Below are 26,070 nucleotides of genomic sequence, written 5' to 3'. Positions count from 1 at the left end.
TGCTTTCAGACCTCTTTCTCTTCTTGAACATGAGTGGTTGAAATATTTTCTTCCCTTCTTTTCCTCTTTAGTACAACAATTGTTGTTTTGGTCAGATTTTTAGGCACAAATAAATTATTTTACTTAAATACATATATACTTCTTGCTGAAGTTGGGGGGTAGGAGTTCAGAGAAGGACGATAATACAACCTGTGCTTTGCCCCCAGCCTTAAAAAGCTCTAAAGATCTGGACAGGGGCCTATTTCACTAGACAGATAATGAAGCTACTATGGAGTGCTTGTTGGTGTACTGTAATTTTTGTTTTCTTTTTTTCCTTAAGCCAGACTTATCAAGTATAATTTACATATATTAAAATTCACCCCATTTAGATGTATAGTTCTATGAATTTTGAAAAATGTATATAGACTTGTAACCACCTTCACAGAAAAGATACAGAATATTTGTATTATCCCGAGAAGTTCCCTTTTACCGGCCCTTACCGTAGCTGTTGGCCTTAACCCAGCACTGATTTATTCCTTGTCCCTAGAGTTTTGACACTTGAGACTGTCATATAAGTGGAGTCATAGAGCATGTAGTTTTAGTTTGGCTTGTTTCTCTTAGCATGATGCTTTTTGAGATTTATCCGTGTTGTTGCATAGACCCGTAGTTGGTTCTGTTTTATTGCTGAGTAGTATTCCATTGTATAGATATACTATAATTTATCCTTCAATTGATGGATACTGGAGTTGTTTATACTTTTTGATGATTTTGAATAAAGCTGCTAGAACCATTTAAGTACAGGGCTTTGTGTGTATATATGTCTTTATATGGCGGCGGGGGGGGGGGGGGGGCTAAATACCCAAGACTGGTTTCTGGGTTGTAAGGTAAGTCTACTTTTTAAAAAATTTTTTTTAATGTTTTTATTTATTTTTGAGACAGAGAGAGACAGAGCGTGAGCGGGGGATGGTCAGAGAGAGGGAGACACAGAATCCGAAACAGGCTCCAGGCTCTGAGCTGTCAGCACAGAGCCCGACGCAGCGCTCGAACTCACAGACCGTGAGATCATGACCTGAGCTGAAGTCGGACGCTCAACTGACTGAGCCACCCAGGCACCCCAGTAAGTCTATTTTTAACTTTATAAGAAACTGACAAACTGTTGTCCAAAGTAGCTATCTTGTTTTTCATTCCACCTGCAATGCGTGTCAGTTGCAGTGGCTCTTCCTTCTTCTTGGCACTTGACATTGTCAGTTTGTTCTGATTTGAGCCCGTCTAACAGTTAGTGAAGTGCCTTGTAATTTAATTACATCATTTCATGTCTATAACATTTGATCCCACGGTTCAATTCGGTGAAGTTTAAATGACTCTCTCCACAAGGAGTTTGTCTTTTAGTTGAGAACCTAATACAAACATACACAAAATCCAACGCAGTATTTCAACAATTGTCCAACTTAGTAGCAAGAAAACTATCAGATGAAGTTCATGATTGATTTCCAGGGAGTTGTTCAGTTGACCATTGCTACAGCATTTAACTATCCCTGAATGTTTTTGTGGACACCAAGCCTAATGGATTCTTCCTTCACAATCTGTTACTAGTTTTTTGTTGTGGATTTTTTACTGTCGACACTTCAGGCCTTTATCATCTCATCATAGATTACTACAGCAATTTCTAACTGGTCTTGTGCCATCTAGATTCTTTCTACTATAATCAGACCTAAACACAGCCATTAAACTCCTCTACCTAAAATGGTATTCTGCTGTTGTGTAACAAATTACCACAAACTTAGCGGCTTAAAACAATGCTATTATTTGTCCACAGTTCTGTGGGGCAGAAGTCTAGACGCAGTGTTACTGGGCTCTGTGCTTAGTGTTCACAAAGCTAAAACCAAGGTGTTGGCCGAGCTGCTTTCTCATCTGGACCTGGGGCCCTCTTCTGAGCTCACGTGACAGAGTTCAGTTCATTGTAGTGGTAGGACTCGGGTTCCCATTTCTTACTGGCTGTCAACTGGGAGATACTCTCAGTTCCTCGAGCCCACTCTCATTCCTTGACAGGTGACCTTTTTATCTTCAAACACTGGGATAGAAGTTCTCCCTCTCATCAAATCCTTCTTATGCCTCAAATCTTTCTTTCTAAACAGAGCCTAATCCCATTTAAGGGCTTACCAGATTAGGTCATGTCCACCCAGGATAACTTTACTTTTCTTACAGTGAACCATTTTCATAAAACATAACCTATTTATGATTGTCATGTCCCATCTATGCTCAAGCGTGGGAATTAGACAAGGTGTATACGGCAGGGAAGGGGAATATTAATAAAAGGCAATATTGGATCAGATCTAGGTCAAGAAATTAAGTCTGTGTCCTTTCTCCTCCCCAGAGTCTCATTTCCCTATAAATTATATCCCTGGGCCAAAGGGTCCTTGAGCTTGAGTGGAGGAGCGCCACCCCAGTCACGGCTTCAAACAGTGAGAAGGGTTCTAGTCCCTCATTTCTTTTCAGGCACCTTACTCTTTGGTATTCTACAGAAGCTGAACCTCCTCAATATGCTTCTGGACCCAGAGTGCATGCCACAGTTTGGGCTCTAGTCATTGCACGGTTTTGAGCGGAGGATTGACATGATACGATATACATTCTAGAAAATTATTCTGGCTGCTGCCTTGAGAATAGGCTTTGGTGATCAGTGGTGCAGTTGAGGAAGCCAGAGTGGAGGCAAGGAGGTGAGCGAGAAGATGCTGTACTGACCCAAGTCAGAGATGATGGTGGCTTAGACCAACACGAGGAAAAGAATCAAGACGGCTGTGACTACAGACGTGAAGCAAGCAGTTAGAGGTGATCTGGCCTCCAGCACTAAGGTTAGAGGTCTACTGGACCAAAGGATCAGAGGTCCTGAAAAAGGATGGGGCTCTCTAAAACTGGACCGGATCATTCTGGGTTGGGAGTGATAAAGTGACCCCTTGGCATTGATGGTGGAGGAATAATTTAATCTAGACCCAGCCAAAGCTTCTGTTTCTGAACATTCAGTGCCAAGTGCTTGCCTGCATCAGTCTGTGCTCAGCACTTCCGTGGGGGGGGGGGGCTCTTTTCTGTGTGATACCCCTAGTTTAATCCTGTTACCTTGGCAGTTAGCCTTGGCATCCATAGCGCCCATGAGAAATCAAAGGATAATTCAGATTCATAACCAAAGTGTCATTTAGGGCATGTCTCTGTGCATAGAAAGTGAAATCAAATGTTGAGGCAATTATGAGAATTATTCAGGCAAAGACATTTCTTCTTCCCTTATATGGATATTTCATGAAAAATTTCTAGGCCTGTCATTAACTAGCTCATTACTTTAATTAACCACTTCATTATGTAAGTGTAGACACAGCCTTAAAATTATTTGTACTGTTTTTTCCTGTGTGTAAATAACAGCGGAGTAAAAAAATATTAATTTATGAATGTAATTGTGTAGGTGATCACTCCACATTTACTCAGCACTAGCAATTAGTGCATGCAAATCAGCTAAGACAAAAGTCTCTCTGATCCTATTCGGAATACAGGAAGAGTTAATTTGCAAGAATGCCTGTTTCTGGCCCATCTGATTCTCTAAAGTCACGTTCTTGCCTCTGAAAATCAGAAACTGACCACATTTGTTGTGTGCTTTCTGATCACTGTTAATGCCCTTGCAAACACAGGAAATAAAATGCTAACAAATCATCATCCATTACCTAATTATATTTACCTAGACAGATAAAGTTGGGGGGAGGGGGAAGAGTGGGTCATATTTTTTTTTAAAAAAAGGCATCTCTCATTTGGCAAACAAAGATGAAATTTATAGCTTAATTATTCCTCATAGTGCCATACATAGAGCCTTTTCTGTTAAACATATCCAAGTCCTGAGAATTTTCTCCCAAAGAGGTGTAAAATGTGTGTTGATTCCCAATTAAATCAGTTCCCCCTCCAGTGGGGATAGTGCTAATGGGATTTAAACGTTCTTGAGGCTTCACTAGGGCACACATTAGGAAAAATCCTGACGTGGATGGAATATTGCTCCTTCAGCAACACAAATATCAACTAATAGAGAACTGTACAACTACCTCTGACATCCTGCGTTGTGGAAGCTGCTTGAATTAGTCATTTTCATTAAAAATCATGCTTGTGGATGAATAGCAGCAGTTGGTTTGTCTTGATCCTTGGACAATATTTGGACATTTATTTCTAGGTTGTTTATTTAAAAATGCCCGATGCTGAAGTTTTATGAGATACACCCACAGGTCTGTGTAAACTGAGCTACATCCGCTGGCCACTGTGACCACATATATTATTAACTCTTTGTGTGCCATGGGAAGCAGTCAGGTACCAGTCTCCCGAAGTTGAGAGCTGCTTTGAACAGGCATGGACTGCAGTGGTTTCCGGGAGATGAAGGTAGGTATCTAAATCCGCTTATTTAAAGTCAGTCAGAGAGAGACAGATACCACATGTTTTCACTCATATGTGGATCTTGAGAAACTTAGCAGAAGACTATGGGGGAAGGGGAGGGGGGAAAGAAGTTACAGAGAGGGAGGGAGGCAAACCATGAGACTCTTGGATACTGAGAACTGAGGGTTGATGGGAGGTGGGGAAGAGGGGAAAGTGGGTGACTGACATTGAGGAGGGTACCGGTTGAGGTGAGCACTGGATGTTGTATGGAAACCAATTTGGCAATAAATTATAAAATCAATCAATCAATCAATCCACTTATTTAATCAGGGAGGGGCTCGGTTCAATTTTTCTTCTCCCATTTGTTGCAATTCCTGGGTATCTCCACCAGAGGGAGCACGGTTAATGTTTGGAGAAAAAAAAGGAAGTAGCCTTAAGCCTTACACCCTTACTACTCACAAAGGTGGTAGATAGCTTTTCTATCAGAGGCTGATATCTAAGTGCTAGCCACATGCTACGCTTTCATAGCATTATTTTGTTATTTTTAATCCCTTCAGTTTAAATTACATTATTTATTTTTAAATAAAAAATATAGTCATAAGTTTCAAAATTTCTACAGTACAAAAGTATACAGTGAAAACTCTCCCTGCTACATTTGTGCCCCAGCCTCTCAGCTACCCTCCCACATGCAACTAATGTTACCAGCTTTTTTGTGATGTGTCATTTCACAGGTATTTAATGCTATCAGTTTGTTTAGAGCTAAGTTATACATATAAATGTAAATGAATACTTTCTTTCCTACCCTTTTAAAGATTCTAGTGTACTATACGCACAGTTCTGCATTTAGTATCTTAGAGATTGTTGCCTATGAATGCAAAAAAAGATCTTCTCCAATCCTTTTAATGATGTCATTGTACACATGTACTGTAATTTACCCTATCAGTTCCTTACTGGGGGACAGTTAGGTTATTTAAAAACTTCTGTGATTCCAACAATCCTACAATGACTAAGCCTATAAAAACATTACTTCTTAAGAATGCAAGTTTGCAGGGGCATCCAGGTGGCTCAGTTGGTTAAGCATCCGACTTCAGCTCGGATCATGACCTTATGGTTCGTGAGTTTGAGCCCCATGTCAGGCTCTTTGCTGTCAGCACAGAGCCTGCTTTGGATCCTCTGTCCCCTTCCCTCTCGGCCCCCTCCCCTAGTCTCTCTCAAAAATAAATAAACACTAGGGGCGCCTGGGTGGCGCAGTCGGTTAAGCCTCCGACTTCAGCCAGGTCACGATCTCGCGGTCCGTGAGTTCGAGCCCCGCGTCGGGCTCTGGGCTGATGGCTCGGAGCCTGGAGCCTGTTTCCGATTCTGTGTCTCCCTCTCTCTCTGCCCCTCCCCTGTTCATGCTCTGTCTCTCTCTGTCCCAAAAATAAATAAAAAACGTTGAAAAAAAAATAAAATAAAATAAAAATAAATAAACATTAAAACATTTTTTTTTTAAATGCAACTTTACCTGTAGGATAAATTCTGAGAACTGGAGGACCTGGGTCAAAGAGTATATGTATGTATAGGGTATTTCTGATCATGGCACCATTTTACACACAAGGGCTCAGAGAAGTGGAGTGACTCACCCAAGGACACGCAGTTATTAAACACTGAAATAGGATTCACACACATATATAATTTAAAGACAAACAATAGAGGGGCACCTGGGTGGCTCAATCAGTTGAGCATCCAACTTCAGCTCAGGTCATGATCTCGTGGTTCATGAGTTCAAGCCCCACATTAGGCTCAGACTTGTTGCTGTCAGTCTGTCAGCTCAGATCCCGCTTTCAGATCCTCTGTCCCCCTCTCTCTACCCCTCCCCTACCTGCACCCTCACAAAAATAAATATTAAAAAAATTAAGACAATGGATATGAATATTTAAACAAAACAAATTATCTATTTAATGAGAATATACGCACATTAAACTAGTTTTTAATCATTTAAAAATAATACAGTGGTATTATAGCGAGAAGCATTGAAAAGAAAATGAACATTCCTAATTCTATTACCCAGAGATAAACTATTAATTTGGGGGTACATATCCTTCCATTGTTCTTATTTACAAAATAGGACCCTATTTTAAATATTGCTTTATAATCTATTTTTTCTCTTATTAATATTTAATAATTAGCTTCTCAGATCATTAAATATTTTGCCTTAACATCATTTTCATAGCTTCAGTGTTTTCTATTATATAAAATGAACCATAATTTAACTAAATCCCTTATTGTCAGAAAATGTTCTCATGCCTCTCCCCACTTTAAGTATGATACGCAATACTGTGAGGAACATGTTTGGACTGGATTTTATTTTATTTTATTTTTTGCAATCTATTGCACTAGGGCAGCACTCTAGCCCTCCTTCAGTCCCTTTCAGCCTCTGGATCACCCTTTTGGGAGAATTCAACATTGTAGTTAGTCTTTGCAAAGTGGCAATGCCCAGTACTCACTCCCCTTCTCCCCTATTTCTGCACATGAATAGAAAATAAGGGGACCTGGTTATTCCTCAGCTCACTTTGTGGTAGTGTCGCGGTCTGCTCAACCGATCAGACATTTGCTCCCAGGGCTTTGGATCCCACGACAATGGAGGCACAAAAGGAATCTTGGAGGTCAAGGTCATTCTTATGGGACGGGTGGTGAAGGGCCACTGCTCCTGTGGGGTGACCTTGGTTTATCTGGCCCCCTTGTATCCTAGATCTCAAGCATGATTCTCTAGCCTTCCATTTATTTAGTGGGCTCCCAAGATCCTTGCAAAATGGTCTCTCTTTGGTTAAGATAGCCAGAATTGGTCTTGATTGCTCGCAACTGAAAACCGTCATGAATGCAATGGTAATGGTAAGCCTGATCCATGATTATTTTTTTAGGTAAAGAAATCATTTACGAAAGAAGGGAAAAAAGGATTGCTTTACATAACAAATTCTCTCATGCATTTTAGAAAATCATGGATCAAGTAAGGTACACCTGAATAATTTAAGAATTGTTTACTGGCTAGCTTGTCAATAATCTTTTGGCAACTTATTAACATAGAAAGCTGTAGATTTGTCAAGAAGGCCCTCTGAGGGGTGTCTGGGTGGCTCAGTCAGTTAAGCGTCTGACTCGATCTCAGCTCAGGTCTTGATCCCATGGTTGTGAGTTCAAGGCCCACGTTGGGCTCCATGCTGCAGGTAAAGCCTACTTAAAAAAAAGAAAAGAAAAGAGGGGGCGCCTGGGTGGCTCAGTCGGTTAGACATCTCACTTCTGCTGAGATCATGATCTCACAGTTCTTGAGTTCAAACCCCACATCAGGCTCTCTGTTGTGAGTGCAGAGCCCCTTTGGATCCTCTGTCTTCCTCTCCGCCTCTCTCCTGCTAGCACACACACACACACACTCTCTCTCAAAAATAAAAGTAAACATTTAAAAAAAAAGAAAAGAAAAAGAAAGCCCCTTGATACTTGTGAGGTGATAATTATATAAAAAAATTAGTTGTATCTAGCTTTAGACAAACTCAATGTGTATAAATTTAGATCTATTATTCATATAAATAGGGAGGGAAGAGGGGCTCATTAGAAGACTGAAATACAAAACCTAGAGTTTGTCACCTCCTAGCACCTTTACCTTGGGCAAGTCACTTGACCTCATGGAATTGCTTCTTGATCAGCAAAATTGGGGTAGTAACAAGCCCTATATTACAACGTTGCTGCTTAGAGTCTAAATGTCAGGACGTATGAGATGCATGTGAAAGTATGTTATAATCTGTAAGATGTGAAATAGCATTTATTTTATAATTGCAGGAAAGGACCATTTCTGGTCTTTTTAGAGCTTGTTCATTATTTTATACCAGACAGGTTTACATCAAACCACCCTTAGAGTATTCAAGTCGATTCCATTTACAAAACTTCGGCTTCTTAATTACTTTAATTAGTAAAAGCTATTTCTGGGGCACCTGGGTGACTCAGCTGCTTAAGAGTTATGACCTTACTGTCATGAGGCTGATCCCCATGTTGGATTCCATGCTGGGGTGTGGAGCTTGCTTAAGATTCTCTCTCCCCCTCTCCCTCTGTCCCTGTCCTGCTTGTGCGCACTCTCTCTCTCTCTTAAAAAAATGATAAATAAATAAATAAATAAATAAATAAATAAATAAATAAAAGGTATTTCCTTTCCTTTCCTCCTTTCTTCTTTCATCTTTCCATTCATATATGGTTAGTATCTAGGACATTAGAGTGAAAACAAAGGTGATAGTTATGTGTAGTTCAATTAAAACAACTTGATTCAATACTTCTTCCAAAAACCTATACTGTGGATTGAAAACTGAAAAATTTAATCAATTATTTAGCTTCCACAGTGCCCAGCCATTGTGTTTTATAACTGGTTCTCCTGATATGACAGGAGTTCTTGAAGTCAGTGACCTGAGGCTACACTCTACCAGTTACCTTATAGAAAAATAATTGGGAAGTGATAAAGAAGTGTCCTTCAAAGGGAACCAGCCCCACAGAAGCAGATCATTCCCTGGAGAGAAGGGAGCATCTACGGTTATCCTTTCATATCATCTCAAGGGCCATGTGGAAGTCAAGGGAAGTCCTGGGGACACCATTCTAGGGATGATGGACACGGACAGCAGAAGGGGTGAGGATGTAGGTCTTGAGGTCATGAAAACTGTAACTTGCTCATATTTGTTTTTCTTGTTATCCTGGTAATGTCACCGTTTTTCTATTGAGTTGATTTCTTTCCTGTCCATGTGACAAGCTGGATTCTTGTCATGTCTTCCTCTGTTGTTATCCTGGTCTCTTAACTGGCCTTCCTGCTCCCATCTCTCCTCCCTTTCAATTCAGTTTTTACACAGCTTCCAGACACAGGGGAGAGAATGTCAGTTTTTATCAAGTGCAGCATAATAGGTCATTACTAATTAATTTGTTTATTGACGATCTCCTATCCTCCCTAGAACATCAGCATGGACTTGGTATTGCACATTTCTGTATCTCTAACCCCTAGTACCGGGCTCGGCACATGACAGGAACTCAGTAAACATTTGTTGGGTGAACGGATGAATGAATGAATGAGTGAACACCTTTCTGTGGGATGACCATTCCTTTTTTCCATCATGTACTGAAATCAGACTTGTTCTTCAAGGCATAGCTGACCTTCTCTAATTGTTCGTCTTTCCCTGTACTTTTATTCATGTCATAACATGCATCAAATTCTTCTTTGTATTAAACTAGATCTGTACCCCACTGCTTGTAATTACCTCACATGCAGACCCTGTGTCCTGCTCACCTCTGGCTCCCCTACAATGTCTAGCACATTGCAGATGGGAGTAATCAATTAGCATTAAGCTAGTGAGTATTCTTAACTTCTTCAGCAGGTGACTCTCTACGATCATCCTAACTGGTCAATTCCAGTGACCTAATTTAGACTGGCAGAGATTTCAATCGACATGCATAGCGAACATTCACATCATACAGTTAAAATCTATGGGGGCAAAGAAGGAATCTAAGGCATGCTGTTGGTCCTTAAGGGGCTTACTGCTTAATTAGGAATACAAGATGATTCCATTGACCACAGCATTAGAGCCACTTTAGGATTCTTGTTAAAAATGTCGCCTGACAGAAGACCTCCTGAATCAGAATTTCTAAGGAGGTGGCTGAAAATCTGCATAAAATCTTCATAAGCTCCCCAGATAACTTATATTCTCAGCAAACTTTGAATTAATGAAAACCCCAATTGGCCTCATTTCTTCTTTCATTCCCAAATGGTGCATCTGATCCCTAATTATAGATGCAATCGGTCCCCAGTTCCTAAGAATAATACTAGGTTCCAGATCAACATGCAATGGCTTAGTATCAAATCACCTCTGCTACAAGTCTGGTATCTATCTCATTCATTCAGTCATCAAATTTCATCCATTCATTTATCTCAAAATTTACTTAGAACCTGCTGGGTTTATAGTATTACCCCTGAGGCTTAGGTCTCATTTGTAGATTTCTGCCTTGGTCCTGATTCACAAGTCCTCATCTATTAACCTCCTATTAGAGAAGTTCCCCTTTGGACTGAAGCCTCATCCTGTCCTTGGGCTTCCTCCCCTCAGAGACTGGCGCTCTGTTCTGAGCTGTAGGTCAGTGGCTGAGGCCCAGCTATTTGTTGACAGTGTTTCCAGAGACTGAATGCTTACCTGTCTAGTCTCTGGCTTTCTGGAGTGCCAGATCTAGGGCCTCCCCACTGTCTGTGCTCATTTTAAGTAAATGGACACAGTCTTTATATGGAGAGTAAGGCTTGAAAGATATATGAATAAGTGGCTTTTCTAACTCTAAGTGTTATACAAGTGCTAGTTATCATCATAAAAAATAGGAGCCAGGTATAAATGCAGGATGTTATCAGCACAGAAGTACTGGAATACACCTATCTCTGGTCAGCCCTTGGAAACTGTGAAGTTAAGTAAAAACAAGGTCTCATAAATGCACCATATTCAGAAGCACATGAATTGCAACTGACAAGTTTACTTATACTTGAAGCTATATAAAATGTCCAAATATTTTTTAAAAAGTAAAGAAAAGAAAAAGCAAGACTTTGGCCAGGACACTCAGGATAGTAGACCCTATCAGTTGTCCACTCAACAGCCTTTCCATCTTCTTGTATTTCTTTCTTGCTGGGAAAGCTGATTCTCATTTCAGAGGCTGAAATGTCCAAAAGGTACTTTCCAGGTTCCTCTGGCTAGGGCATTGGCACGTGATCCAATAAGTCTTGGTCAAGGGACCCAAGCGGAAAGTCTGCTGGTGAAGTTCTGTGAAGTGTTTTTCCCTGATGAAAAGAACAACACTGCCCTTTCTGCTTTCAGACATAGTTGCCAACTTGACGTGTGGGGCGGCAGCAGCCACCTTGCTACAATGAGGGGATAAGCCTGAGGATGACAGCTAATACACTGAAGATCAATGAGCATTAAGACAGAAAGAACCTGGGTCATTGATGTCACTGTTGAGGTATGGAATTAACCTTGCCTGCAGCCCCTCTAAAGTTACTACCTTAGTAAATGATCTTTGTTTGTGCCATTTTCAGTTAGGTTTTCTGTATGTGTAGCTAAAATAATCCTAAACTTAAATGCAATCTTTAAATTAACTATCTCATTTGTTACTATCCTGGGTGTTTGTAAGGACAGTTTTATTCGCCTTGCGTCTTTCTCTGATTGAGACTTTGGTTTGAGGAGTAGCTACAGTAAAAGTAAAAGTAGCTGCAGTTTGGTGGGGTATGAGGTTATATATGTTATATGATTTATTATTTTTTTAATTTTAGAGATAGAGAGAGGCAGAGGGAGAGAGAGAGATAGAGAGAATCCCAAGCAGGCTCCACGTTCAGCACAGAGCCTGAAACAGGGTTTGATCACACAACCTGGGGATCATGACCTGAGCTGAAATCAAGAGTCAGATGTTTAACCAACTGAGCCACCCAGGTGTCCCTAATTTAATTTTTATAGGCCAAGCTCAAATGGTTCTGCCACTGCACAAAGTAATATTGACTCTGAATTATAGATGTGGTAAGTAAGGTAGTGTGTCGTGTAGAGACCTATGCAGGAGGGGTGTTAAAGTTAATATTAGAATTCTGTGTCTCTGACTTGGGTTTGCCGTTAACATGTCTGGATTCGTGATATAACATTCTGACTGGCATAGTTAAAAATACCTGCCAAACCACAAGAAACTCTTAAACACAGAGAACAAACTGAGGGTGGGTGGGAGGGAGTGAGGGAGAGGGGAAAGTGGGTGATGGGCATTGAGGAGGGGACTTGTTGGGATGAGCACTGGGTGTTGTTTGGAATCCAACTTGACAATAAATTATATTCGTAAAAAAAATCATCTTCACTCCCCCCCAAAAATAAAATAAAATAAAATAAAATAAAATAAAATAAAATAAAATAAAATAAAATAAAATAAATGAAAATACCTGCCAAAACACTATGACATGATTAAAAATATCCTTTTTTCTGGAAACATCTGGGAATTCTTGTTTCAGTTAATTGGAGATGTACGTGTGCATCCAGGTGTGAACAGACCACAAAGGCCCACTATTCATTTTCTTTTCAGTTAAACTGACCCAGGGGATGTTTTTCAAAGTTTTCGTGCAAAAAAGTACACACTGTACATTTTCAATGCTGTGTTCTATAAATTAAGTGAACAATGTCCATAAGTACAAATTTACCCACTGGAATCTAATAAAGAATCTAATTTTATGGACAGAATTTGAAATTCATTTTGAAGGTTCTTGTTCTGAGAGTCCAGGCCAATATATAAGTGTTTTGCCTTTGCAAGTGATAAGAATGCTGAATACATTTCATTTCAATTAGTATAATTTAACAAGAATCACAAATTGTTTTAGTGTGAGTTTGCTAAATAACAGATATTGTGTACTATGGCAACACTACTAATTATTCAGTCTAGTTAGTATTTCTAATTATCCTTTAAAATGAAGTTTATAATCATAACATGATCCCAAGTGAATTAAGAAAAGCAATAAAAAGATGTTGAAACTCACAACAGCTAAAGACAGTTACTTCAGTATTTTTTATATCCAGATAAGTAGTAATTAGCAGAGCTAATTGATTTTTAAATTTGTATTGTAATAATGAGAAAAGCAATGATTCAATTACAGTAAGATTATTTTTCAGGACTATGATCAATGAGCAACAAGTAATAAAGAGAAAAGATAAATAACGTGTCCAAAATATGACTATTTTCCACATTTTAGAAATGGAAGGCAATCTTGCAATGACTTGCAAGTATATTTTATATTGTAGAGGTTAATTGAATTATAGATGAAGCAATTATGCCTTGTAATGTAATCTTTCCTGTTTAAGGCTGGAAACTACCGAAGTGCATGAATACAAATTAAAAAAACAAAAATAAATTTTTGCATTGCAAAGAGAATACATATTAATTAACAATTAGAAAATATAGATGAACAAAAACATCAACAAAAAAAATTTAAGCAAACAAGTCCCATTACTCAAGAGATAACCATATTTTTTTGTACATTTTGATGTATATTCTCTGACCTTTCTATGTATCATGTATATTATGATACACAGCTTCTACAAAATAGAATCATAGTTATTGTTTTATACCCACATTTTTTTATTTTGAAATGCTTTACAACATAGGGAAATTTTGGAACTACAGAACAAAGAACTCCCTAAACCCATCATCCAAGGATCCCACTTAAGTACCAATAAATATTCTTTACACAAAAAGATCCCATCCAGAGACAGATGTTGCTCTTTTCATGTCTTTGTAGTCTCCATTCTGAGACAACTCCAGTCCTAACTTGACTTTGATGATCTTGATGCATTTGAAGATTACAGTTGTTAATCTTATTATTATTAAAAATTTTTTTTAAACATATTTATTTTTAAGAGAGACAGAGAACAAGTGGGGGTAGGGGCAGAGAGAGAAGGAGACATAGAATCTGAAGCAAGCTCCTGGGTCTGGGCTGTCAGCACAGAGCCCGATGCAGGGATCAAACTCACAAACCATGAAACCATGACCTGAGCCGAAGTTGGATGCCTAACTGATTGAGGCATCCAGGCACCCTGTTAACCTTATTATTAGTTATGATTATTAGCTGTTTTGTCAACTGTCCCTTGATTTGGCTTCGTCTGATGTTTCCTCATGATTTAGATTCAGCTTATGAGTCTTTGGCAGGCATATCTCAAAGGGCTGTTGGGCTCTTTAGCATCTTATAAGACGGCACACGAGTTGTCAACTAGTGGTGGTGTTGACTTTTGTTACTTGAGTAAGATGGTATTTGCCAGGTTTTTCCACTAGGGAATTCTTATTTTTCCTTTGTAATTCATAAATATTTTAGGTGGAGATACTCTGAGAATGGGTGTATGTATCCCATTCATCAACTAATTCTCTTTTATTAGTTTCTTAATTAAATGTATTATTACTATGATAGTTACCAAATGGTGATTTTCTAAGTCTGTTATTTTTTCTACATTTGTTAGTTGACATTCTACTGTAAGGAAGAGACTTTTCTTCTTTTGTGTGTTCATTCATTTATTTATATCAGAGTGGATCCATGGATTTCTACTGTTTTATTTCTTTTAAAGTAAAGTTTATTTATTTATTTTGAGAGAGAGAGAGAGAGAGAGAGAGAGAGAGAGAGAGAGAGAGAGAGAGAGAACACCAGTGGGGCAGGGGCAGAGAGAGAGAGGGGACAGAGGATCATAAGAGGGCTCTGTACTGACAGCCGAGAGCCTGATGGGGGCTCAGACTCACAAACTGCAAGATAATGACCTGAGCCAAAGTCCAAAGCTTAACCGACTGAGCTACTCAGGCACCCCAGGATTTCTACTGTTTTCAGTGGGGGTATAATCTATTTGTATTATTAATCATTCTGACAATTATATTATCCCAAATTTAGCCAGTGGGAGCTCCTACAAGCTAACTTACATGTCCTAACATGTTCCCATTGTTCTTTGAGCACTGTCTTCCTTTCTGGAACAAGATATTCCAGGCTTCTTGTGTATTTTCCTTCCTCCAGCCTTGGGATTAGCCATTTCTCCAAGGAGCCCTGGTTCTTTTTAATGGAGAGTAGTATAGACACCAAGATCTCAGCAGTTGTGTGCTTACTGTAACCAGAATGTTGATACTCTTTTACTAGAATGTTGATGTGCCCAGGCCCCCCCCCCCTTTTTTTTTAAGAGTGGACAAAGTCAGTAAATATACATATATACATATATAATACATATATATTTGATTTTATATTTATGCGTACAGAATACCATGTGTCTACATCAGAATCTCCAATTTCAGTATAACACTGCAGGGTTAATTCTAACCTTCTCTCTTTTTATATTTGTAACTCTCTTCTCTGACAGCAAGAAACCTGGTTCCTTTAATCCATTGCTTAAACTGCCTCTATGTAGCCAATCTCTCAACCCCTGCTAGGTCACCCTTGGGTTAAAAAAGAAAAGAAAACGAAATAATATATAATTATTATCTTTCCAAGACACAAATAGTTATCTATAACACTTTTTTAAAAAAATGTTTATTTATTTGTTTTCAGAGGGAGAAAGCATAAGCAGGTCAGGGGCAGAGAGAGGGAGACAGAGAATCCCAAGCAGGCTCTGCACTCTATCAGCACAGAGCCCAATGTGGGGCTCAAACACACACCGTGAGATCATGACCTGAGCTAAGCTCAAGAGAGGGACACTTAACCAACTTAGCCACCCAGGCGTCCATATAAGGCTATTTTTAAAAGCTAAATATTACTCCACCAAACGTATATGTGGACATTTAGGTTGCTTCCAAATTCTTTTATCAGAATTTTACACAATTCATTATTATTTACTATTCCTAGAAGGGCATACTGGGTGAAAGGCAAGAGTATTTTTAAGACTCTTAATTTTTAGTGCCACATTCTATTGTATTTTTAAAAATATTTATTTTTGGGGGACGGGAGAGACTGAGAGAGAGAAAGAGAACAAGTTGGGGAGGGCCAGAGAAAGAGGGAGAGAGAGAATCCCAAGCAGGCTCCACAATGAATGTGGGGCTCGATCCCATGAACTGTGAGCTCATGACCTGAACCGAAATCAAGAGCCACCCAGGTGCCCCTTTAGTGCCTCATTTTAAAGTCAAATAAAACTATATGAATTTGGATCCCACTTGTATGGGATTTATAATCACTCTTTCATGGATTGGACTAAAACTGAACTTTGCACTGGCTAAAGTGGCAATTACCCTGTAAAATGAAAAAATACAGAAAGAGATATTTACTCAAGAGAGCAAATCATTTTCCAATCCCTTACATGCACATTCATCTACTCAGCAGCTAGTTCCTGACTGTCACCCTTGTTCAAGACAGCCTGCCGAGCACTGCAAGTGACATAAGGTTGCGTTAGATGCCAATTCCTTCCTCAAGGAAGCCATTAAATTAATGAATTAAAAATCCTTAATTTATTCATCAAAGGAAGGCCCTCTAGGACTTCTGTTTGGCAGGACTTCATTAAGGATTAATTTCCATTATTTAAAAAATATTTTTAAAGGGCATTTTAAAAAAAGTCTATAGTTGAGACTAATTCAGAATGGCCTTTCCTTTATATCCTATGGTACATTTTTACTGGAACACCATACAGCACATTTTTGTTATTCAAAAGAACTTGGGCTTGCAGAATACTTGTGAATCAAAATATTAAAAATTGATTTTTTTTTCAAATTCTGGAACAGTCTAGTCACTTTCTTTTCTTTTCTTTTCTTTTTTTTTTTTAGGGAACACAAACTTAGTATAAATACATACTTTGGCCTAGATGCAGAGACTGGCCTTTTTAAGGTAGACTATGCTTAGAAATCCAGATGGCAGCCTTATTTAGGGCTTTTCTTTGAAAGGCAGGTACTAAAGGATGAGTTCATGGGTTTTACTAAACTGGGCGACTGTGTCTCCTGAGACCTTGAGCTACATGAGCAACACCCTACCCTCAAGAAAACAGAGAACACTGGGGCACCTGGGTGGCTCAGTCAGTTAAGCATGTGACTTTGGCTCAGGTTATGATCTCACAGTTCATGAGTTCGAGCCCCGTGTCAGGCTCTGTGCTGACAACCTCCCCCACTCGTGCTCTATCTCTGTCTCCCCAAAATAAATAAATGTTAAAACAATAATAATAATAATAATAATAATAATAATAATAATAAAGAAAGTGGACAACAAGAAAGTTAACAAAGACCTACTCTCAGGAAATTAAGAAAATGAGAATTTCATTCATTTTTTTTCATTTCCAAGCAAGCTCTCAGTCATAACGTCTGAGGAAGGCAGTGTGATAAACAACGTGGTAGGCCGGGGAGCTGAGGCAAGTCCCTCATCTGCAGCAGATCCTACAGGGCGGAAGTCACTGTGAGTGGGTTGTGTATCTGCCACCACACAAGCATGGAGTCCGTCCGAGGTTAACATCCTAATACTTCTTTCCCTTCTCTGCCTTCAAACTTTCTAAGAGTTTCTAAAGAAGATGGGCTCTGACGGGCTCTCGCAGGCACGCTGACTCGGATCTAGGAGTCTCACTGACTCTTGGCCCTGGGGTAAGACGACCCAATCCTTTGAAAAAGTTTTCTCATTTCTCCAGCAAATAGCACAGTGTCCCGTTTCTGCTGGGCCTCATTTATCATTCCCAAGAAAATCTTTTGCAGACAAACAGACTGTCTCTGAAGGACCCCATCATATTCTGTTTAGCACAGGCTCTCGTACGGGAGCTGCCCTCTGATTGATTGCCCTTCAGGAGACTCTTAGAAGACTCACTGTATTTCTTTCAATGTTGGGAGGCAGACTGCCAGATTTTAAAGAGTTGGTGAGAGGGTGGCAAACCCGTGTTAACCTGAGTGTCTCAAACACTGGGTTAAGATTCTGAGATTCATCTGGGCTCAGTGGTAAAACAGTACTCTGACTGACTGCTAATGTTTGATAGGTTTGGAAGGGGGTGGCTACCCTTGTGCCACGTGATGCTGCCTCTGACCCTTTTTTGGACTAAGGATAGGGCATAAATAACTCACTATAACAGCCAGTGTTTCTTTAAATCTGTATCTTATTCCTGTGTCACTCTGACCACAGTAGGGTAGTGCTATGGTACGTACATTCGGTTCCCCAGAGAGCTCCTTCAAATAAACTCGGTCTTTAAAGTTCAACCTTAGTAAATCTCCCAGATTGTACCTGAGGTCCCTTTTCTGCACGTGGACTTCACACAGGGGGGGCTGAGGAGCAGGGAGCAGAGGATATCTACTTTCATATGATCTGCGCCATGCATTAACAGAGGAAAAATGTCCCATCACTGTCAATGGGATGAATATTCTATCAAAATGGCCCTCTCATTCTCCAGTATTGAGATTAACTTTACCTGCTAAACATGGTAAAATTTATTTCGGTGGCCTATGACCACCATCTATCAGCATCCGACCCCTATCTATATAAAACAATAAGCATGATCTTAAGGCACTCTTAGGGGCTGTCTAAGAGATGTATATTTGCTGACATACAACCTGACTGAAGCCAAACACCATTACCCCTGTGACTGATTGGAGGGCGGCCGTAACTGAACAGTTTTATTTCCCTCCAGCAGCTGAGCTCCCTGACCATGCGAGCTGAGCTGACACGGCATTTCAAGTCCTGTTACCAGCTCAATGGTTCTCTTGTAAAAAAAAAAAAAAAAAAAAAAAAAAAAAAAAAAAAGCAAAAAAAAAAAAAGCACCTCTTCATTTAGCCTCTCCATCTTGATCATTGCTGATGGGCTATCAATAATTTCAAGTTGGTTGAGCAGTTGGCTGAAGGTTAAATAAATTCTGCTGGCTGTTTGCATGATTGTACCAGAGCGGAAGGATTCCAATTTAAAGCAGTTTTCTCACAAGTGCTCCTTGGAAATGTTTCTACAGTAAAAAAAGTTATGAAATTCAGTTTTGAAGGTCCAGGTGCACTTGAAATGGTACCATCGTCAGGTGCCACAAGAACCCTGACATTAACAAAAATGGGATTTTTCTCTAACTTCAGATTTTCCCCAGAGTAATTTAGAACCCAAACAACACACGGAATTAATTATTAGCAGGGGAAATTCTCAATATGCTATGGCCCTATTTTGGATATTGGTATTTGTTTTCTAAAAATGATCCAAATTACGTTTCAGAAATTCATCCATTAGCAATAAAGGCAGGAATGTGTGTCACAAGCTGTAGTTATACAGGTTTCCCTTGCTATATGAAAGTAGAACGGTCCTATGAAACCTTTTGTAAGCCAAAATGGCATAAAGAGGCAATTAGCATTAACTTACATGGAAAAACTTTTAAGCATTGTCAGATCCCCCAAATGACCTCTTCTAGGTTTTTCTGATATGTTAGGACACCTCTTGCTAACAGATGCACAAAATAAATCGAGATAAAGCACATGGTTTTGACACGGGTGAAAATCATGGCGGCCTAATGCAGAGACGCTGAGTGTAGTTCCCAAGAAAGGCGCTGGGTGGCACCACTCTTGCTGCTTCGAGTGCACCCGTAAAGGCTGGGGGCAAAACAAGCACAGAAGGCTATTTTCGCTTTCCTCCTTGTTTCGGAAAAGTGAAATCCTGTCTGGATTCCTTTTCATTAGTGAACGCAGGTCCTAATGTAGGTCCTGCAAAAACGTGAAGTGGTGTGGTGTGGATTTTTGAAAAGCAGGGGATACCTGGATCGTATGAAGGTTTCAATTGCTAAATAGCCAACTTTTACCGTACTTTATCCACATTCAGGAGGTGGTTTTCTTTTTTAAAGTAAATTTTGTTTTTTCCCCCATTGTACGAAAATGATATGCACGGGTTATAGAATATGAGCAAAGTACCGGTAAGCAAAAAGAAAAGAAAAATCACCCATCAGTTAACTATTTTCACCATTTTGTCATACATCTTCCTAGTTTTTTCCACGTACATCTATTTATAGTATTTTCTTTGGCTAAGATGTGAGTTTTACTGAATGTGAAATATCGCATCTGTAAAAACTAAGCACACAGATGCTCTTCCAGATATTTTTTGAGCTTCCTGAAATTATTTAAGCTGGATTCGGTGTGAGTTGATGTTGTCACATCCTCAGGGTGGGTTTCCCACGAAGCGCTCAGATTCTCAAGTCTTTTTCGCGATACTGTGTTTTTTGAACTGTAATTTTCGACTCTCTGATTCTGACAATAAAAGTGTATCTGGTTTGCCTGGGTCGTAGCTAATTGATTTGGTATACGCTTATGCAGATTTTCAAAGATCTTTTAAAGTTTCCAACGTTTTTGGCATTGTTTTGCAAACAATAAAACCCTTAGCTTCCTTTTGAGGAGGTAGAGAGGCCGATTACAGATGGATTACAGATGTCTCGTGAGGCTTTCGCCTGTGTGGCCTGCTTCACCCTTCAGCCGAGGCTGTACTGCCCCTTCTGCTTTTCACACAGGAGGAAGCTCTATACACATGCGAGCTTCACCATTTGCAATTCACTGGTACTTCTGGCATGGTAGAGCTCACTACCTGGGAGAAAACTTGGTCTTTACGCCCTTACCCCAGTTCTTTTTAGTACTCATCCTTCCCTTACATTTGCACTCATTGCTACCGCGAAAGACAGTTAAGTGGTCTAGAGAAAGTGAAGACTACAGTAAGATATTATCTTGGTTCCTATGGCTCTTCTCTGACTTATAATTAAATTACCATGTTTTCCTGAGTAACAAGGGAAGATAATAAAGCAGCAGTGGAAATGGCTTTCGGTGATTTTGAGCATTGTTACTCCAAGTGTGCTTTGCAAGGCAACAGCATCAGTATCATCCGGGAGCTTGCAAAAAAAATGCAAAAATCTCAGAAACTACTCAGATGGGGCACTGGGTGGCTCAGTCGGTTAAGCGTCTGAATCTTGATTTCAGCTCAGGTCATGATCTCAGGGTTCGTGAGTTCGAGTCCTGCATCAGGCCCTTGCTGGCACGTGAAGCCTGCTTGGGATTCTCTCTCTCTCTCTCTCTCTCTCTCTCTCTCTCTCTCTCTCTGTGTCCCTTGCTCTCCCTCTCTCTCTCTCAAAATAAATAAGTAAAACTAAAAAAAGAAAAAAAAAAAGAAATTGCTCAGATCTACTAAACTAGAATCTGCATTTGGACAAGAGTTCTGGTTCTTTGCATGTACATTAAAGTTTAAGAAGCACCTGTCTAGAGGAATACATTTTGTTAAAATGTTGAAGTTCAGTCATTTATAACCATGCATTTAAATAGTGTAATCTGACACAAGACCTTGATGTTATTTTGATTTGTTTGAAAACAATCCCCTCACCGTGTGATGTTAATCTTTAAACCGCAAAGAGTAGCTGCGATCTATTCCCTTACCATGGTCACTGATGTCAGATCTCTCATGAGTCGGTTTAGGCTGCACCCTGAATAGACTCAGAAAGGTGCATCAGACCACTTATCAAAGGCTCTTTATGCTTAATCATACTAATAGAAAAGCAATAACAACAACAACCACAAAAAACCCTTCTAGATGACTTAGTCTTTGCCAGGCATTGTTCTAAGTGTTTTAAGATAACTCAATGTGCAAAATGACCCGTTAGGATAGACACTAGTACTGTCCCCATTTTACAGGTGAGAAAGCTGGGACTTTGGAGGACTGAGTAACCTGCCCAAGGTATGCAGAGAGTAAGTAGCAGCGCTGGAATGCAATCCTGACTAATTAGCTCCAAAGTGCATTCTCTTAATCACTCTGCATCGGACGGTACAAAAACACAACATGACCATTTTATGTGAATTTGCAATATGCTAGTTTGAAATCACATAATATAGAAATATAAGCTGCCTCTCTCCTTATGCAGTTTTGAATCATGCAATATTCCTAAATTTAAAAAGTGTCAAATATCTCGTAATTTTGAAGCCTCCTGGTTGACTGACTGGTAAAAGTGTTTATGCTATTACCACGTGGTGGCGCCACTCTGACTAGGAAACAATCCAGCTATCCTTTGTCAGCTCTGGAGAAAATCAGCCTGGAATTAAGCTAGGTCTTTGGGAATAACCCTCAAATACAATGTAATCCCTATGAATTTGACTTATGTACTATAGGCCTGGATCACAGTGTCTGCGTTAATTTCAAGTGAAAAACTTTCAGCTCTATATAGTATGCTCATTAGTATTTGAGTTGTCACATTCGTTTCAAAGATTATCTTTCAAAAAAGGCAGTGTGTTGGGGAAGAACACATTGTAATTCTGCAGCAACTCAGTACTTTTTGCTTCTACTACCACATATCAAACAGACTTTGCGAAATACACAAATATAAAACCTGGCGTATCTGGTGCCCCCTTTTGTGGGCACAAAACAAATTGTTTCAAATTACACAGACAACCAGCTCCTTGTTGTTGTTCTTGTTGTGAGATTCACATTGTTTACTTTAATAACTATCTGACTCTAAAATGTTCTTTATGTATTTTAGCACAAATTAAAGAAAATTCAAAATAATTTTGCACATGTATGTATACATACTAGCAGACCCCCAGTGAACGCTTTTCTGCTTGAAAAGTTTACGACTATGAAGCTAGCAGTTCTATGTGCTAGAGCATGAGATCAACCAGAGACTCATCCAAAGTAGAATTTCATCAAGAAATGAAATCCAGGCAGTCTTTCTACTGCTAAGGTGATCATAACAACACTAAAGTCATAATTTACTGAACTAATAATCATTTTACTATAAGTTCAAGGCAAAAGTGAATTCTCCATAAGAAAACAAGTTATCCCATATCATTTTAAAACTGTCAGTTTATTCACGGGTCAGTCATTAATATATGTGCCAATATACTAGAAATATAGATCTAATAAAACAGGAGGTTATAGTAAGTCATTAATTAAGACCGGCAGCTTTGGCAAACTGTCTGAATCAATTTTACAGACTCGTGTCAAAAGTGTTAATAGTAGTTGAAAGGGTTTTCAAAGGGTAGCTCGCAAAATTAAAAAAATATATCCATGACTAAAACCCAGAGATAAATACAAAAACGTGTATATATAAATTTCTTCACTAAGCCCCTGGATCTGCCTTGTTGAGACCATTTCACACAGCGTAAATGGGAGGTGAATACCCACGGAAGAGAAAAAATGCAAAGTGGGGGTCCTTATTCCCCTCCATGACCTCTGGCAGGTGCTCCAAGGTGGATAGATGATGGAACGATACTAAAAAGGCAGCCCATTAATAAGAGATGCGAGAGCAGTGGGAGGTTAGGTCAGTGGCGACATCCACGGAAGACTTACCACGAGCTGCATACAGAGCCCAGCGCACAAGACAGGTAACTTAGCTGAATGGAGCACAAACACTGGAGCCAGCCTTCCTCTTGGGGTTTTTCTAAGTGCCTCTGACACTTATTGCTGTGTGACCTCAGGCGGGTTACTTAACCTCTCTGTGCCTCAGTTCCCTCATCTGTAAAATAAGGAGAATATTAGTACCTACTTCACAGGGTTGTTACAAGCATTAAATGAGTTGATGTATATGGGGCGCCTGAGTGGCACAGTCGGTTAAGCATCCGACTTCAGCCAGGTCACGATCTCGCGGTCCGTGAGTTCGAGCCCCGTGTCGGGCTCTGGGCTGATGGCTCGGAGCCTGGAGCCTGTTTCCGATTCTGTGTCTCCCTCTCTCTCTGCCCCTCCCCCGTTCATGCTCTGTCTCTCTCTGTCCCAAAAATAAATAAACGTTGAAAAAAAAATGAGTTGATGTGTACAAACACACTTAGAACCGTATTTGGTACAATTTATTTATTAAAAAAAAATAAATACAGATTTACTATAGTCTTCTCCAATTCCCTCAAAGTTTGCATACAATGAAGACCACCTCCTGACCCAACCTGTGTGAAGTTATCTTTTAAAACTACAAGTGAGCTTTGGTCAACCTCACCGCCTACTGGACTGCATTCAAACTCCTTGGCCAAGTACAGAGACCTCTTACAATGCCTTCTTTCTACTCCTTCAGTTCCTCAGTCTTATCTCCAGTCAGCCTGTGCATTCCAGATACACGAAATTATTTGCTCTTCCCCAAATCCGGCAAGTTCCATGTCTCCAAACTTTGCTCATGCTGGTCCTTCTACATGAAATGCTCATTTCTCTTTGTCTAGTTGGTGAACTCTGCTAAGACCAGCTCAAACAATTCCTCCTTTAAATAGTTCTTTTTAAATGTTTGTTTATTTTGGGGGGGGGGGCAGGGGCAGAGACAGAGGGAGAGAGAGAATCCCAAGCAGACTCCATGCTGTCAGCACAGAGCCCAACACAGGGCTTGATCCCACAAACCGTGAGATCATGACCTGAGCTGAAGAGTTGGCCACTTAACTGACTGAGCCACCCAGGCGCCCCCATTTCCTCCTTTAAAAAGCCTTCCTTCACCATTTCTCTTTGCCTGTCCCTCCTCTCCTAGCATCACCACCCCCTGCCCAATGAGTTATTTTCTATCACCTCCATCCTCTCATTGAAACTATGTGTCATCCATCATATTAGCTGTTGCTCTAGAGTACAAATTTCTAGAGGTCATCTGGTTCCCCAAACATCTGGTAAATATTTATGGTATGGTGGGTTACTATACAATATTGCCTTTCAGTGCAATGCTTTCATCTTCAACTATTCCCATTCTGGGTTTTGATTTCCGGAGAAACCCAGGTTTTCTAGTCAAGTCTCTATCTGGGATCATGTGAACTTGACAGGCTCCCACAGCCGCAGCCAGCTCTCACAGCTCATTCTTGGTAATTAGGAGCCCGTGCTGGATTCCAGCCTTCCCCCCACCACTCCGCCCCCCAGCCCGGAACTTGTGCAGCATTCAGGCCACTGTACTTTGGCTCCTGGAAGCAGCCTATTATAGACTTCATTTCTCTGCAAACGAAAAGGAATAAGCACAGATGACTGTATTTTGGATTGGAATATTCGATTGAAGCAATGTATCTAAATACAGAGCACGAGAACTGTCCCTGACACCTATATTAATCACCACCTCTCTCTGATTCCTTCCCTTTGTCTTAGGGAAAGGGAACACTCTGAGGCAAGTGCTGTGCGAGTTCCTCCTTTACCACAGCTCTGTGTGAGGTGAGTGATGAAACAAGCATCACTGTTCTCTTGCGTAATCACTAAGCACCAGAGTCACAACGCGCTTCTCTCTCAGACTAACAGCCACCATTGTGTTACGCTGTATGGAATATGTGTTTTGGTATCAACATCACATTTTTGTTTCATGTTTTAAAGGTTTTGCTAGGAGGAAACTGCTAATCACGACCCCCTTGTTGGGACTAAAATCCAGTTCTGAAGGGAGATTTCTTTTCAGTCCCATAGTTTTATTTCTCTGGCTTTCATGAAATGCAATTTTGGCCCAGTGGGGTCACGAGGATGTAAAGTACCACTAAGACTTCTCGTTTCTTTTTCTTTTGAGTTTCTGAAACATTTTAAATCCAATCAACCGTCTTCAATCAGCAGAGACCCTGAGTAGAAAAACAAACAACAAAAAAAAGTACCAGAAGCCATGTTTCTTAGACACAGAGACAGAAACTAATGGAAGTACTCTGGGTGGTCAAAAAGTTTTGAAAACTCACAAGTAAGAACTATTTCTTTGGAAGGTAAATAAATGAGGCGTTGATATGTTCTGATCATACCTCCCGCTTTCCATTACTAGGAATGAGGTGCAGGACAATAGGCATCGTTACGAACATCAAGGAGAGAAAAGAAGACTCAATGACTCAAAGACTCAAAGAAGATTCAATGACTGTTAGCATGAATACATGATGATGCCCTTACATGTTTTTCATAGACGACGAGGTGTGTGGGTCAACCTGTGTGAACAGATGGGAGCCAGCGTTCGATGCCTCTGATTCTGCACGACTCTTCCCCAACATGAACCTTACGAGATATATTGTGTTTATTTTAAGTTACATGTGGGGTGTGTGCTCCAAGCATTCTGTAGTCATTGCCAGTGAAGTGGAAAGTAAAGGCCTCCAAACAGGTCACTTTGCCACTCTTTACCCTATTTCACAGCTTGCCCTGCGAATTTTGCTTTTAGCTGTAAAATAGTTCTGTTGTGGGTAAATGCTGGTGTTAGGATTAGTTTATGAGGGGTGCCTGTTAAGCATCTGACTCCTGATTTCAGCTCACGTCATGATCTCATGGTTTCGTGAGTTCGAGCCCTGTGTCAGGCTTCGTGCTGACGGGGCTGAGCCTGCTTAGGATTCCCTCTCTC

The 26,070-nt window shown here is 40.1% G+C and overlaps 1 long non-coding RNA gene across 1 annotated transcript; it reads left to right on the top strand.

Annotated features, from left to right (window-relative positions):
- Nucleotides 1-1,026: 1,026 nt before the first annotated feature.
- On the top strand, nt 1,027-26,070 carry LOC123385915. Its single transcript, XR_006599182.1, has 4 exons — nt 1,027-4,380; nt 11,220-11,361; nt 24,867-24,929; nt 25,510-26,070. It is a non-coding gene; the product is annotated as an uncharacterized LOC123385915 (long non-coding RNA).

The sequence above is a fragment of the Felis catus genome, chromosome B3 (genome assembly GCF_018350175.1).
Source record: "Felis catus isolate Fca126 chromosome B3, F.catus_Fca126_mat1.0, whole genome shotgun sequence".
Classification (NCBI taxonomy): Eukaryota; Metazoa; Chordata; class Mammalia; order Carnivora; family Felidae; genus Felis; species Felis catus.
Note: the sequence above shows the minus strand (reverse complement) of the source record. Positions and strands in the feature narration are given on the sequence as shown.